General features: G+C 43.0%; 2 non-coding genes and 1 pseudogene across 2 annotated transcripts; all 3 read right to left on the minus strand.

Moving 5' to 3' along the window:
• Positions 1–2,782: 2,782 nt before the first annotated feature.
• On the minus strand, positions 2,783–10,297 carry LOC116802906 (annotated as a pseudogene).
• Positions 10,298–10,691: 394 nt separating this feature from the next.
• On the minus strand, positions 10,692–10,870 carry LOC116802904. Its single transcript, XR_004363241.1, has one exon. It is a non-coding gene; the product is annotated as a 5.8S ribosomal RNA (ribosomal RNA).
• Positions 10,871–11,557: 687 nt separating this feature from the next.
• On the minus strand, positions 11,558–13,553 carry LOC116802912. The gene has a single exon (XR_004363246.1). It is a non-coding gene; the product is annotated as a small subunit ribosomal RNA (ribosomal RNA).

Below are 13,553 nucleotides of genomic sequence, written 5' to 3' on the forward strand. Positions count from 1 at the left end.
CCCGCAAGGAGATTTAGACATTGGAGCGGTCTACTTTCCCCCCAGATACCGCATAACAGCATCTCACCTCAGTGAGTTCTTCGAGCATTTTGGGCCCCGCTTCATAGCAGCTGGAGATTATAACGCCAAACATTCTTGGTGGGGATCGCGCGCCAACAACCCCAAAGGGAAAACTCTGTTTGGGTACCTGCAACGCCACCGACTGGACTGCCACTCCACTGGCGAGCCCACTCACTGGCCAACGAATCCCCTCAAGACTCCAGACCTACTGGACTTTGCTGTGTCGAAAGGCATAGGGCATGCGAAGATCAGCTGCACAACAAATGCTGATCTCCTGTCAGACCACTGTGCAATAAACGTGCTAATCAACACGCCAGTCCTCAGGAAAACCCCGCTCAGAAGGCTCACTGGAAAATATACCGACGCCGCCAAGTTCGCGTCCTGGATGCTCTCCACCGTCAATCCGAACCCCATCCTCAACACACCCAGGAACATTGATGAAGCTATCGGGAATCTCACCAGGCAGATGCAAAACGCTGCGGAATTCGCAAGCCCACCGCCACCAAAGACTGCGAGAACACCTAGCAGGGACCTCCACCTCTGGTCCCCGGAAATTGCGGCACTCGTGACTGAGAAGAGGCGTCTCAGGAGAGTTTGGTTCTTGACGCGCAATCCAAGAGACAAAACAGCGCTCAATCACGCCACAAAGGAGTTGAAGGACAAGATCTCCAGCCTACGCCAGGACTCCTTCCTCAGATTCCTCGAGGAACTCTCTCCCGGGGACCCAGACCACAATCTGTGGAACGTCACCCGCCACATTAAACGACCAGCCAAAAAGGTTTCCGCAGTGCGCAAAGCAGATGGATCCTGGTGCCTTTCGGATGCTGAAAGAGCAGAAGCTTTCGCCGAACACCTTTACAACGCCTTCTCTCCGTTCGACTGCTGCACTGCCGAAGAACATGCTGAAACAGCCCGGTTTCTCAATAGCCCAAGCTCTCCCGGTCCCCCGTTGGAACCAGTCGACCCTGAGGAAGTTGCGCAGGAGATTGCTCTACTGAAGAACAACAAATCTCCAGGCCTGGATCGTATAGATGCGGCGGCCCTAAAAATGCTCCCATCCCGCTGCACACAAATGCTGGCCAGCATTTACAACAGCTGCTTCCGGCTAGGGTACTTCCCGGAAGAGTGGAAAAGAGCAGAGGTTATTGTCCTCCTCAAGCCTGGTAAGCCTGAAGCCAATCTCGCCTCCTATCGTCCGATTAGTTTGCTGGCAATCCTCTCCAAAATACTCGAAAGAGTATTTTTGCGCAGAGTATTGCCAGTACTGGATGAGGCTGGTTTGATCCCCGATCACCAGTTTGGCTTCAGGCGCTCCCACGGAACACCAGAGCAATGCCACCGGCTAGTCGAACGGATCCTCGAGGCATTCGAGCAAAAGAAATACTGCTGCGCTGTAATGCTCGACGTGAAGCAGGCATTCGACAGAGTTTGGCATCCTGGACTCCTCCATAAACTCAAATCCTACCTCCCAAGCCCCCATTTTACCCTCCTCAAATCCTACACTGAGGGAAGAGCATTCCAAGTCAGATGCGGAAGTGCAATAAGCCTACCCAGACTGATCAGAGCTGGAGTTCCGCAAGGCAGTGTGCTCGGACCAATACTGTACACCCTTTACACCGCAGACCTTCCCATAATCCCCTCCAGGAACCTAACTATAGCGACTTATGCAGATGACACGGCTTTCCTCGCCTCCTCATCCGACCCACGAGAAGCCTCCGAAACAATCCAAAGGCAAATGGACGCGCTACATCCCTGGCTCAGCAGGTGGAACATCGTAGTGAACGCGGAAAAATCTACCCAAACAACATTTGCACTAAGGAGAGGAGACTGCCCACCGGTCACGCTAAACGGAGTCATCATTCCCAACGCACCCGCACCCAAGTACCTAGGACTTACCCTGGACCGCAGGCTCACTTGGCGTCCCCACATCGTCAGCAAACGCATACAGGCCGATGCGCGTCTGAGGCAGATGCATTGGCTTATTGGGAGAGGGTCCAAGCTAAGGCAGAACCACAAAATCCTGGTGTACAAGGCAATTCTCAAGCCCATCTGGACCTACGGGATACAGCTATGGGGCACGGCAAGCCACACGAATCGCCTGCGTATACAGCGGTTCCAGAATAGGTGCTTGAGAATTGCCTGTAATGCGCATCCCTACCACGAGAATGTCGCCATACATAGGGAACTTGGAATCCCACAAGTCGCTGATGAAATCTCCAGGCTCAGCGAGAGATACCTGAAAAGGCTCGAAAACCACCCTAACCACCTCGCCACCAACCTGTTAGACAATAGCCAAACAAGCAGACGTCTCATGAGGAGACACCCTCTCGATCTTCCACAACAATAGACAACACATATAAAACCCGCCACAAATACATGTACAATAGTATCCCTTAAGCTAATGTTCCCCCGCAAAACCATTTAATTATTGTCCACTAGGACAGATTTTAAATAAATAAACGCACGCTAAAAAAAAAAAAAAAAAAAAAAATAACTAAATTGATGACGAGGTGTTTGGCAACTTGACACAATTCATTAAAGTCTTTATATTAATTATATGATAGGGACAATATCATATGCGTCACTAAATTGATGACGAGGTGTTTGGCAACTTGACACAATCCATTAAAGTCTTTATATTAATTATATGATAGGGACAATATCATATGCGTCACTAAATTGATGACGAGGTGTTTGGCTACAGGAAAAAATCATTTATTTATCGAATCATCAAGCAAAGGATAAGCTTCAGTGGATCGCAGTATGGCAGCTGCTCAACCACTTACAACACCTTGCCTGTTACAAAAGTCGTTTACAATTGATTCTAGGCTTTGTCATTGTATTAAATAATGCTTTTATATGTAACTAGCGCGGCATCAGGTGATCGAAGATCCTCCTAATTTACTATGTTACAAATTACATTGGCATCACATCCATTGTCGTTTATAAAATAAATTATAAACTTTAAATGGTTTAGAAGCCATACAATGCAAATTGCCCCTTATTTATCATTGCAGTCCAGCACGGATACGACCTTAGAGGCGTTCAGGCATAATCCAACGGACGTAGCGTCATACCACTGTTCGCTCGAACAAGTATTGTGCCATTGGTCCGTACCTGCGGTTCCTCTCGTACTACGCAGGAATGCTGTCGCAACAACGTTTTGTCATTAGTAGGGTAAAACTAACCTGTCTCACGACGGTCTAAACCCAGCTCACGTTCCCTTGCATGGGTGAACAATCCAACGCTTGGTGAATTTTGCTTCACAATGATAGGAAGAGCCGACATCGAAGGATCAAAAAGCGACGTCGCTATGAACGCTTGGCCGCCACAAGCCAGTTATCCCTATGGTAACTTTTCTGACACCTCTTGTTAAAAACTCTTTAAACCAAAAGGATCGATAGGCCGAGCTTTTGCTGTCCCTGTGTGTACTGAACACCGAGATCAAGTCAGCATTTGCCCTTTTGCTCTATGTGTGGTTTCTGTCCGCACTGAGCTGGCCTTGGGACACCTCCGTTATTATTTGAGAGATGTACCGCCCCAGTCAAACTCCCTACCTGGCAATGTCCTTGAATTGGATCATACCTGAGTAATTGGAGTTATACCAAATTTTCAAATCAAAAATACATAAATGCATCGTTTTATTAAAGAATTTGTTTGCGATTATATAACAAACTCGTGATACTTTGATCAAGAAGCTTGCATCAAAACCCAATACCATAAGATATAATAAATATATCCGTATAATGGCTAGGAAATGATACACGTTCCATTTAATCAAGTAAGTAAGGAAACAATAAGAGTAGTGGTATTTCATTGACGATACCAAACCGAGGTCTAATATCTCCCACTTATTCTACACCTCTTATGTCTCCTTACACTGCCAGATTAGAGTCAAGCTCAAAAGGGTCTTCTTTCCCCGCTAATTATTCCAAGCCCGTTCCCTTGGCTGTGGTTTCGCTAGATAGTAGATAGGGACAGTAGGAATCTCGTTAATCCATTCATGCGCGTCACTAATTAGATGACGAGGCATTTGGCTATTTTTTTTTTTTTTGATCGCGGAGGTATGGAAATCTATCGAAAGATACTAGGTCTGTCAACACTTCAGTTTCCTAGCATGCACGATTCATTGCTCTATCTGAACCGAAGTTCCGCAACGCCTACGTACTAAAACCATCCTCATAGCCAATTTATATATTACCATTATTTGCGATGTTTATGCCTTTATTGATGTTATGCCAAGACAGCAAGCAAATGTTTTGAACCAAACGTTTTAGCTAAGTCCAATCTCGGGAAAACCCGCTCAGGTACATGAACTGTTTAAAACAACCGAGACTGCCTCTCATAACCTGGACGCTAATGATATGACTATCATATTTGCTGAGGAGACCCTTCGCTATCAATCTTTTAACGGATTGACCACTCCAGATCCCCCTCCAGTTCAGGGTGGCAGAATGGAATTCAATGTCACCTGCGGCTTCGAATCTGCGACGCAACTCAGTTCGTATGTCCGGTCTGTCGTATCTATTGATTTTGCGCTGGTGTGCATCATCCATAGAGTGTCCGTCTGTCACAATTTGTATGTCGATCACATCAATGTGATTTTGTCGTAGTGCCACCAGGTCTGGTTTATTAAGACCGGATTCGCACTGCAGACTTGGTTCAACAATGACTACGCAGCCTCTCTCCTCAAGTCCCCGCTTGATTCGATTTACTACGCAGTTGTGTCTAGCTATGCGCCTCCCATGCGATCGGTAACATTTTTGCATAATATGGTTTGTTGTTTCGGGAGCGTCACATCCTGCACGACACTGTCGTTCCAATTCGTGCCTTCCCCTTGTAGTACGAGACTTCGTGGGTAGGGCATTTATCCGCAGACGAATACCGTCTATATATTCCTTTCCTGTTAGTAAACGCGTGGGTTGATTAACCCACCCGTGTTGCGGGCCCCAATGGCCTGCTTCACGGAGTCCGCTACCATCAACTGAGAGGTACAATTTGTTCGCCCAATATTTTTCTATTGCCGGACGCGATAACAATTCATTTTGTTCTGCTAATAATCTATCTCGGGCCCGTTGTTTTTCTGCTTCGAGGAAAGAGCTGGCTACCTCGTTTTGCGTGAGGTGAGGCCATTTAATATTACTCAAACGTCTTAGCCTTAACATTGGAGCTACCCATCTAAGTGATGGAATTCCGAGACCTCCACTTTTTGGGGGTGCGTGAATGAATGCTATCGGTATATCCAGCGGAAGATTTAGCCATCTTCGCACATAGTATCGTATTAGTTTGTCAGTTTTTCGTAGGATGCCTATCGCCACACTCCCAAGGGCTAACTTGTGATAGAGCTGTGGGATAAGGACAGTCCTAAGGGCGAACATCCTCTGTTGTGGTTTGAGGGGGGCCTTTGTCAATCTTTGTAGCTTCGGACCAATGTCCTCGGCCGGATTGCATCGAACCCTCCCGGTTGCAGTGAAGTTGATGCCTAAGTACTTCCACTCGTCCGTTCGCTTCAATGATGGAATCTCCCTTGAGCCTACGTAAAAGCTCTGTGCCTCTAGCACGGTACACTTCTGTTTCGGCTGGCCCTTAATGCCAACGGTAAAACATTTGTCGGCATTAAGTTTGAGGCCGACGAGAGATAGAAAATCCAACGTTCTGTCCAACAATACTTGAAGTCCCATTCGAGTTTCAGCAAATAGTACCAAATCATCTGCAAACGCGGCCGCGTTAGTAATGGCATTTCCGACTCTGGCACCAATTTCGCTGGGTAGGTTTCTAAGTAACCTGTCCATTACCAAGTTAAATAGAATAGGAGACAAAGGGTCACCCTGCTTCACTCCTCTAGCAGGGACGAATTCCTCTGAACTCCAACCGTCCCCATTGAGACTGGTACCGCCACCCTCGTACGTATTCTGTACGTAGTCAACGAAGCCCTTTGGCGCACCATAAGCACGTAAGGTGTCATATATAGATGCATGCGATAAAGAATCGAATGCCTTGCTTACATCTAAATTTGCAATGTAGCAAGATCTAAAGTGCTTATGGCTATGCCTCAAGACTAAGTCAACTATCGTCGCGTTATCGGCACATCCGTCGGTAGGTAAGAAGCCCCGCTGGCGCGGGTCCCAATTGATTGATGAGTTCAACCGGGTTGCCAATATTGCATTTAGCTGTCTTACCAGGACTGAAGGCACCGATATTGGACGAAAGTCTTGCGGTCGCTTCGCCGTCACCGTCTTCGGGATGAAGACGGTTCTGGCCAGTCGGATAGAGTGTGGTAGATTGCCGCACCATAGAATTAGGTTCATTATTCGCAACATAATACCTGACGGCACCTCCCTGGCTGTTTTTGGAGTTATCCCGTCAGGCCCCGGAGAGGAAGATAATGAGATTCTTGATGCCCGAAGGTCGTGCTCTGTAATAGCAGACCAAACCCTCTCAAGCGAGTGATCCATTTGTATCACTTCTCTACTGCAAGAGCTTGGGCTAGGCTGAGTCATTACTTCTCTCCAGTAAGGAACCATTACTTCTTGGCTTGGCATTACCGACTCATCAGTTCCATTTAGCAAGGACTTGATGCATCTTCCTTTATGCTTATCCCAGTTACGCTGGACGACAGCATACTGCTGCCTTCTGCTTTCTCTCCTATTTCGAGGCCTCCGAGGAGGTCTCGTCAGAGTGTGACGTACACCCTGTGCCGGAAAAATTCCTAGGAGATATAGCGATAAGCATTGGAGAGTGGTTTCCTTTCCCTCGAGCTCTGCCCTGTCAATGATCGTTTGTAGCTCTTGGGCTCTCCATTTGGAATGGCATTCTACGGGGCTATACCCACGCAGTGTCCGCAAAATTTCCCTGTTCGACTGTTCGAAGGGTGTGATTGGAGTTGTTTCTGATGTTGTTACTTGGTGGTTTTGCTCACTTCTACTAGGGCGGCGCCTTATGGTTAGATTTGCAACTTCCGGGACGAGAGCTGATTGCCTTCTTATCTGCTCTATTTTCTCCTTATAATCGCCCCTTTGTCTTAGCTTTTTGATGGCTTCGACGCTGCGGTTTGCAAAATACACCGCTAGTTGCTTGTTTATGTGTTTATGTCCATTTGCTGTGAGCTCAACCTCCTTTCTCGCCATCATCCACTTCTCTTCCTCACTCCACCTTGCCTTTATATCGACACGTCGACGTTCTTCATCAAGTTCGTCTGGGTGCCGAGATCGCATGTGAACACCGAGTCCTCTCTTGCTGTTAAAGGACCGGCCACATACTGTGCAGGGTACCCTAGATAGAGTAGCCGCTGCGTTTGGTTCATATTGGTCCTCCGGGAAGATGTCCACGGAGGGTCGGGTCGTCATCAGATTGCGTAAATTGCTCCGAGGCTCGTTATTTCTATTTGTAGTTCCAATATGAATAAATTTCCTCTGGGGAACCAACCCATCGGAAAAGTTTTGCCGCTCAAATTAGCTGCTAAACAAGTTTAGCATTACCGGGGACCACCACGAGGAGGTTTTGAGTCGACTTGAGTAAAGGAGAGACTTGTGAGTTACAGAGTAAAATTCCCCTTCCGCACACCATATGATATGACTTACGAATTACAGAAAAATACTCCCCCTCTGCTCGCAATTACCCCTGATCCCCTAGCGGCATTGAATTTCTTCACTTTGACATTCAGAGCACTGGGCAGAAATCACATTGTGTCAACACCCGCTAGGGCCATCACAATGCTTTGTTTTAATTAGACAGTCGGATTCCCCAAGTCCGTGCCAGTTCTGAATTGATTGTTAATTGATAATCGTTATAATTGATAAGAACTAATTGGTTTAACCCAAATAGTATTCTTAAAAATTTTAGCAAGAAAGTTCCACAATTGGCTACGTAACTAAACTATCCGGGGAACAAGTAACTAACATAAATGCTAGAAACTCTATTTACCCAGAACGAGCACATAAACCATGTTATTGTTTCCCAATCAAGCCCGACTATCTCAATCTTCAGAGCCAATCCTTATCCCGAAGTTACGGATCTAATTTGCCGACTTCCCTTACCTACATTATTCTATCGACTAGAGACTCTTCACCTTGGAGACCAGCTGCGGATATTGGTACGGCCTGTTGAGAAGTTTGCGTGTCCCCACCATAAATTTTCAAGGTCCGAGGAGAAAATATCGACACAACAGTATATGTCATGCTCTTCTAGCCCATCTACCATATCTCTCTGCGAAAGACTTCCATGGTAGTACGGCTATAAAACAGAAAAGAAAACTCTTCCGATATCTCTCGACGGCTTCTTTATGGTCGTTCCTGTTGCCAGGATGAGCACGAGGCCCATATTTAATAACAAACGGATACTCAACAGGTTACGGAATTGGAACCGTATTCCCTTTCGTTCAAAATTATTCAAGTGTATTATATTCGCTTTGTTTATATAGTTAGGCATTTTTGTTTTACTTGAAAATTTTCGGCTTTCGCCTTGAACTTAGGACCGACTAACTCGTGATCAACCACTGTTCACACGAAACCCTTCTCCACTTCAGTCCTCCAAGGTCTCATTCGATTATTTGCTACTACCACCAAGATCTGTACCAATGGCAGCTCCATGCAGGCTTACGCCAAACACTTCTACGCATACCATTGTACCTTCCTACTCACTAAAGTTTCAAAATTTATATCACAAGTAATATAAATCATCTACTTTAGCGGTAATGTATAGGTATACAACTTAAGCGCCATCCATTTTAAGGGCTAGTTGCTTCGGCAGGTGAGTTGTTACACACTCCTTAGCGGATTTCGACTTCCATGATCACCGTCCTGCTGTTTTAAGCAACCAACGCCTTTCATGGTATCTGCATGAGTTGTTAATTTGGGCACCGTAACATTACGTTTGGTTCATCCCACAGCGCCAGTTCTGCTTACCAAAAGTGGCCCACTGGGCACATTATATCATAACCTTGAACTTCATATCAAGAAAGTTAAGGTTCTTACCCATTTAAAGTTTGAGAATAGGTTAAGATCGTTTCGACCCTAAGGCCTCTAATCATTCGCTTTACCAGATAAGATTATTTTATATAATATTAAAATGCACCAGCTATCCTGAGGGAAACTTCGGAAGGAACCAGCTACTAGATGGTTCGATTGGTCTTTCGCCCCTATACTCAATTCTGACAATCGATTTGCACGTCAGAACTGTTTCGGTCTTCCATCAGGGTTTCCCCTGACTTCAACCTGATCAAGTATAGTTCACCATCTTTCGGGTCACAGCATATATGCTCAAGGTACGTTCCAGTTAGAGGCATAAATAATATAAATATACATTATACATAACTATATAGAACGCCCCGGGATTGTGTTAATTAGCTATAAATAGCTAAAAAACTAATCCCATTATTAGTCAAGTTAATTACGCTATTAGGTTTACATCCCAATAACTTGCACATATGTTAGACTCCTTGGTCCGTGTTTCAAGACGGGTCCCGAAGGTATCCTGAATCTTTCGCATTGTTAATCATACAAGAGCATATAATAAACACAAAAATCAATGATAATTATGCCATTATATAATTCCGAAAAATTAACGCTCTGTAATAATATAAATCTATCAGCACTTTATCAAATTAATAACATTTATTCTGTGTTAAAATGCAAGCAATTTAATTGGAATAAACTATAAGTTATATTTTATGATAAATTTGGGATATGCTAATAGATTACAATGTCCTTATATGGAAAAAATGCACATTATTCTTAATAATATTATTTAAATATTACAATTTTAATGATGAATTTTCCATAACGGATATTCAGGTTCATCGGGCTTAACCTCTAAGCAGTTTCACGTACTGTTTAACTCTCTATTCAGAGTTCTTTTCAACTTTCCCTCACGGTACTTGTTTACTATCGGTCTCATGGTTATATTTAGTTTTAGATGGAGTTTACCACCCACTTAGTGCTGCACTATCAAGCAACACGACTCTTTGGAAACATCATCTAGCAATCATTAACGTTATACGGGCCTGGCACCCTCTATGGGTAAATGGCCTCATTTAAGAAGGACTTAAATCATTAATTTCTCATACTAGAATATTGACGCTCCATACACTGCATCTCACATTTGCCATATAGACAAAGTGACTTAGTGCTGAACTGTTTTCTTTTCGCTCGCCGCTACTAAGAAAATCCTTGTTAGTTTCTTTTCCTCCCCTAATTAATATGCTTAAATTCAGGGGGTAGTCCCATATGAGTTGAGGTTGTATATATAACTATATTTTGCCATAAATTCTTTATATATAAATGATAAAACAATCAATTAAATTCGTTATAAATAGTTCCAATAGTTCTTGTAAGCAAAGTCATTTTTATCCATTTAACGAACCAACGAAGAATAATAACAAAACCAAGATTTTTCTTTTTCCGAATCATTAATAAGAGACAATTCTAGATGAAAAATATTTCAATTTTTTATGCTAGACATTTCTCAGTATTATTTGATTGAAAAAGAAAATATTTCTCTTCGTTTTTCACATTCAAATGTGAGATAATGTTTTTCATTTCTTTTTTAATATTATGAATAAAATCATTATTTAATCCAATAATATACCATATGCTTATAAAAAATTTATAAACAACTTAATTAGCATAGTCTTACAACCCTCAACCATATGTAGTCCAAGCAGCACTATAAAATTAATTAAAGTACATAACAGCATGGACTGCGATATGCGTTCAAAATGTCGATGTTCATGTGTCCTGCAGTTCACACGATGACGCACAGTTTGCTGCGTTCTTCATCGACCCATGAGCCGAGTGATCCACCGCTTAGAGTTTTATAATTCAATTTTATATAATGTCAATATTGTTTTTATTGAAAGAAATTAAAAATACACCATTTTACTGGCATATATCAATTCCTTCAATAAATTTATTTTTATACCTAAAATAAATGTTGCGAAATGTCTTAGTTTCATATAAGCATTATGTATCATAATAATCTGGTTATGGTTTGCTATTTTGGGTGACACATACTGCAAAATTTATATAAAACATTAACCTGATGGATGACAGGTACAAACATTGTATATTTTAGGTTGTTGCATTAGCCAACGTATGCTCATAACATAGATGAACAATACATATTCGCAACGCGTGTATATTATGGTCCATATACACACACACTTATTTTGATTACCACACATTCAAAATTATTTTTATTTTAATTCGACTTCTACTTTCGAATTTAGTTTAGTTTCTTCGATTTCCATTTTCGAGAATTTGTTTTTATAGGAAACGCCGTTGTTGTAGTAAGTACTGCCACAAATACGCACAGCAACATTAATAATGTTAAAGTCTTTTTATGAGGTTGCCAAGCCCCACATATAAAATAAAAGCCATCTTCATTTTATTTTGACTTTAACTTTTGATTCCGTGGAATCATTTTGTAATATTTTTATTTTGGTAAATTGTATTTATTTGTATTATAACAAATATTTATTAACGATAAGGATATTATACAATAATGATCCTTCCGCAGGTTCACCTACGGAAACCTTGTTACGACTTTTACTTCCTCTAAATAATCAAGTTCGGTCAACTTTTGCGAAACAACCGTAACACGCAAGGCGTCACAGTGATCACGTCCGGAGACCTCACTAAATAATTCAATCGGTAGTAGCGACGGGCGGTGTGTACAAAGGGCAGGGACGTAATCAATGCGAGTTAATGACTCACACTTACTGGGAATTCCAAGTTCATGTGAACAGTTTCAGTTCACAATCCCAAGCATGAAAGTGGTTCAGCGGTTTACCCGGACCTCTCGGTCTAGGAAATACACGTTGATACTTTCATTGTAGCGCGCGTGCAGCCCAGGACATCTAAGGGCATCACAGACCTGTTATTGCTCAATCTCATTATTGCTAGACGCAATTTGTCCATTTAAGAAGCTAGTGTCCTTATAATGGGACAAACCAACAGGTACGGCTCCACTTACATAAACACATTCAAACACAATAAACATTTTACTGCCACCATGAATGAAGGCTAACATAAGCTTCAGCACCATAATCCTGAAGATATCTATTTAATATATTTGAGTCTCGTTCGTTATCGGAATTAACCAGACAAATCACTCCACGAACTAAGAACGGCCATGCACCACCACCCATAGATTCGAGAAAGAGCTATCAATCTGTCTTACACACTTATGTTCGGACCTGGTAAGTTTTCCCGTGTTGAGTCAAATTAAGCCGCAGGCTCCACTCCTGGTGGTGCCCTTCCGTCAATTCCTTTAAGTTTCAGCTTTGCAACCATACTTCCCCCGGAGCCCAAAAGCTTTGGTTTCCCGGGAAGCGACTGAGAGAGCCATAAAAGTAGCTACACCCAATTGCTAGCTGGCATCGTTTATGGTTAGAACTAGGGCGGTATCTGATCGCCTTCGAACCTCTAACTTTCGTTCTTGATTAATGAAAACATCTTTGGCAAATGCTTTCGCTTAAGTTAGTCTTACGACGGTCCAAGAATTTCACCTCTCGCGTCGTAATACTAATGCCCCCAAACTGCTTCTATTAATCATTACCTCTTGATCTGAAAACCAATGAAAGCAGAACAGAGGTCTTATTTCATTATCCCATGCACAGAATATTCAGGCATTTGAAGCCTGCTTTAAGCACTCTAATTTGTTCAAAGTAATAGTACCGGCCCACAATAACACTCGTTTAAGAGCACTAGTGCAGGTTTTTAAATAGGAGGAACATATGAAAAAATACAAGTATTTAATCACATATAAGAACTCCACCGGTAATACGCTTACATACATAAAGGTATAGTACTAACCACAATTGTAAGTTGTACTACCCGTATGAAGCACAAGTTCAACTACGAACGTTTTAACCGCAACAACTTTAATATACGCTATTGGAGCTGGAATTACCGCGGCTGCTGGCACCAGACTTGCCCTCCAATTGGTCCTTGTTAAAGGATTTAAAGTGTACTCATTCCAATTACAGGGCCTCGGATATGAGTCCTGTATTGTTATTTTTCGTCACTACCTCCCCGAGCTGGGAGTGGGTAATTTACGCGCCTGCTGCCTTCCTTAGATGTGGTAGCCGTTTCTCAGGCTCCCTCTCCGGAATCGAACCCTGATTCCCCGTTACCCGTTGCAACCATGGTAGTCCTAGATACTACCATCAAAAGTTGATAGGGCAGACATTTGAAAGATCTGTCGTCGGTACAAGACCATACGATCTGCATGTTATCTAGAGTTCAACCAATATAACGATCTTGCGATCGCTTGGTTTTAGCCTAATAAAAGCACATGTCCCATAAGGTTCATGTTTTAATTGCATGTATTAGCTCTAGAATTACCACAGTTATCCAAGTAACTGTTAACGATCTAAGGAACCATAACTGATATAATGAGCCTTTTGCGGTTTCACTTTTAATTCGTGTGTACTTAGACATGCATGGCTTAATCTTTGAGACAAGCATATAACTACTGGCAGGATCAACCAGAAT

This window comes from Drosophila sechellia, unplaced genomic scaffold, assembly GCF_004382195.2.
Source record: "Drosophila sechellia strain sech25 unplaced genomic scaffold, ASM438219v1 U_244, whole genome shotgun sequence".
In the NCBI taxonomy this organism is placed as follows: Eukaryota; Metazoa; Arthropoda; class Insecta; order Diptera; family Drosophilidae; genus Drosophila; species Drosophila sechellia.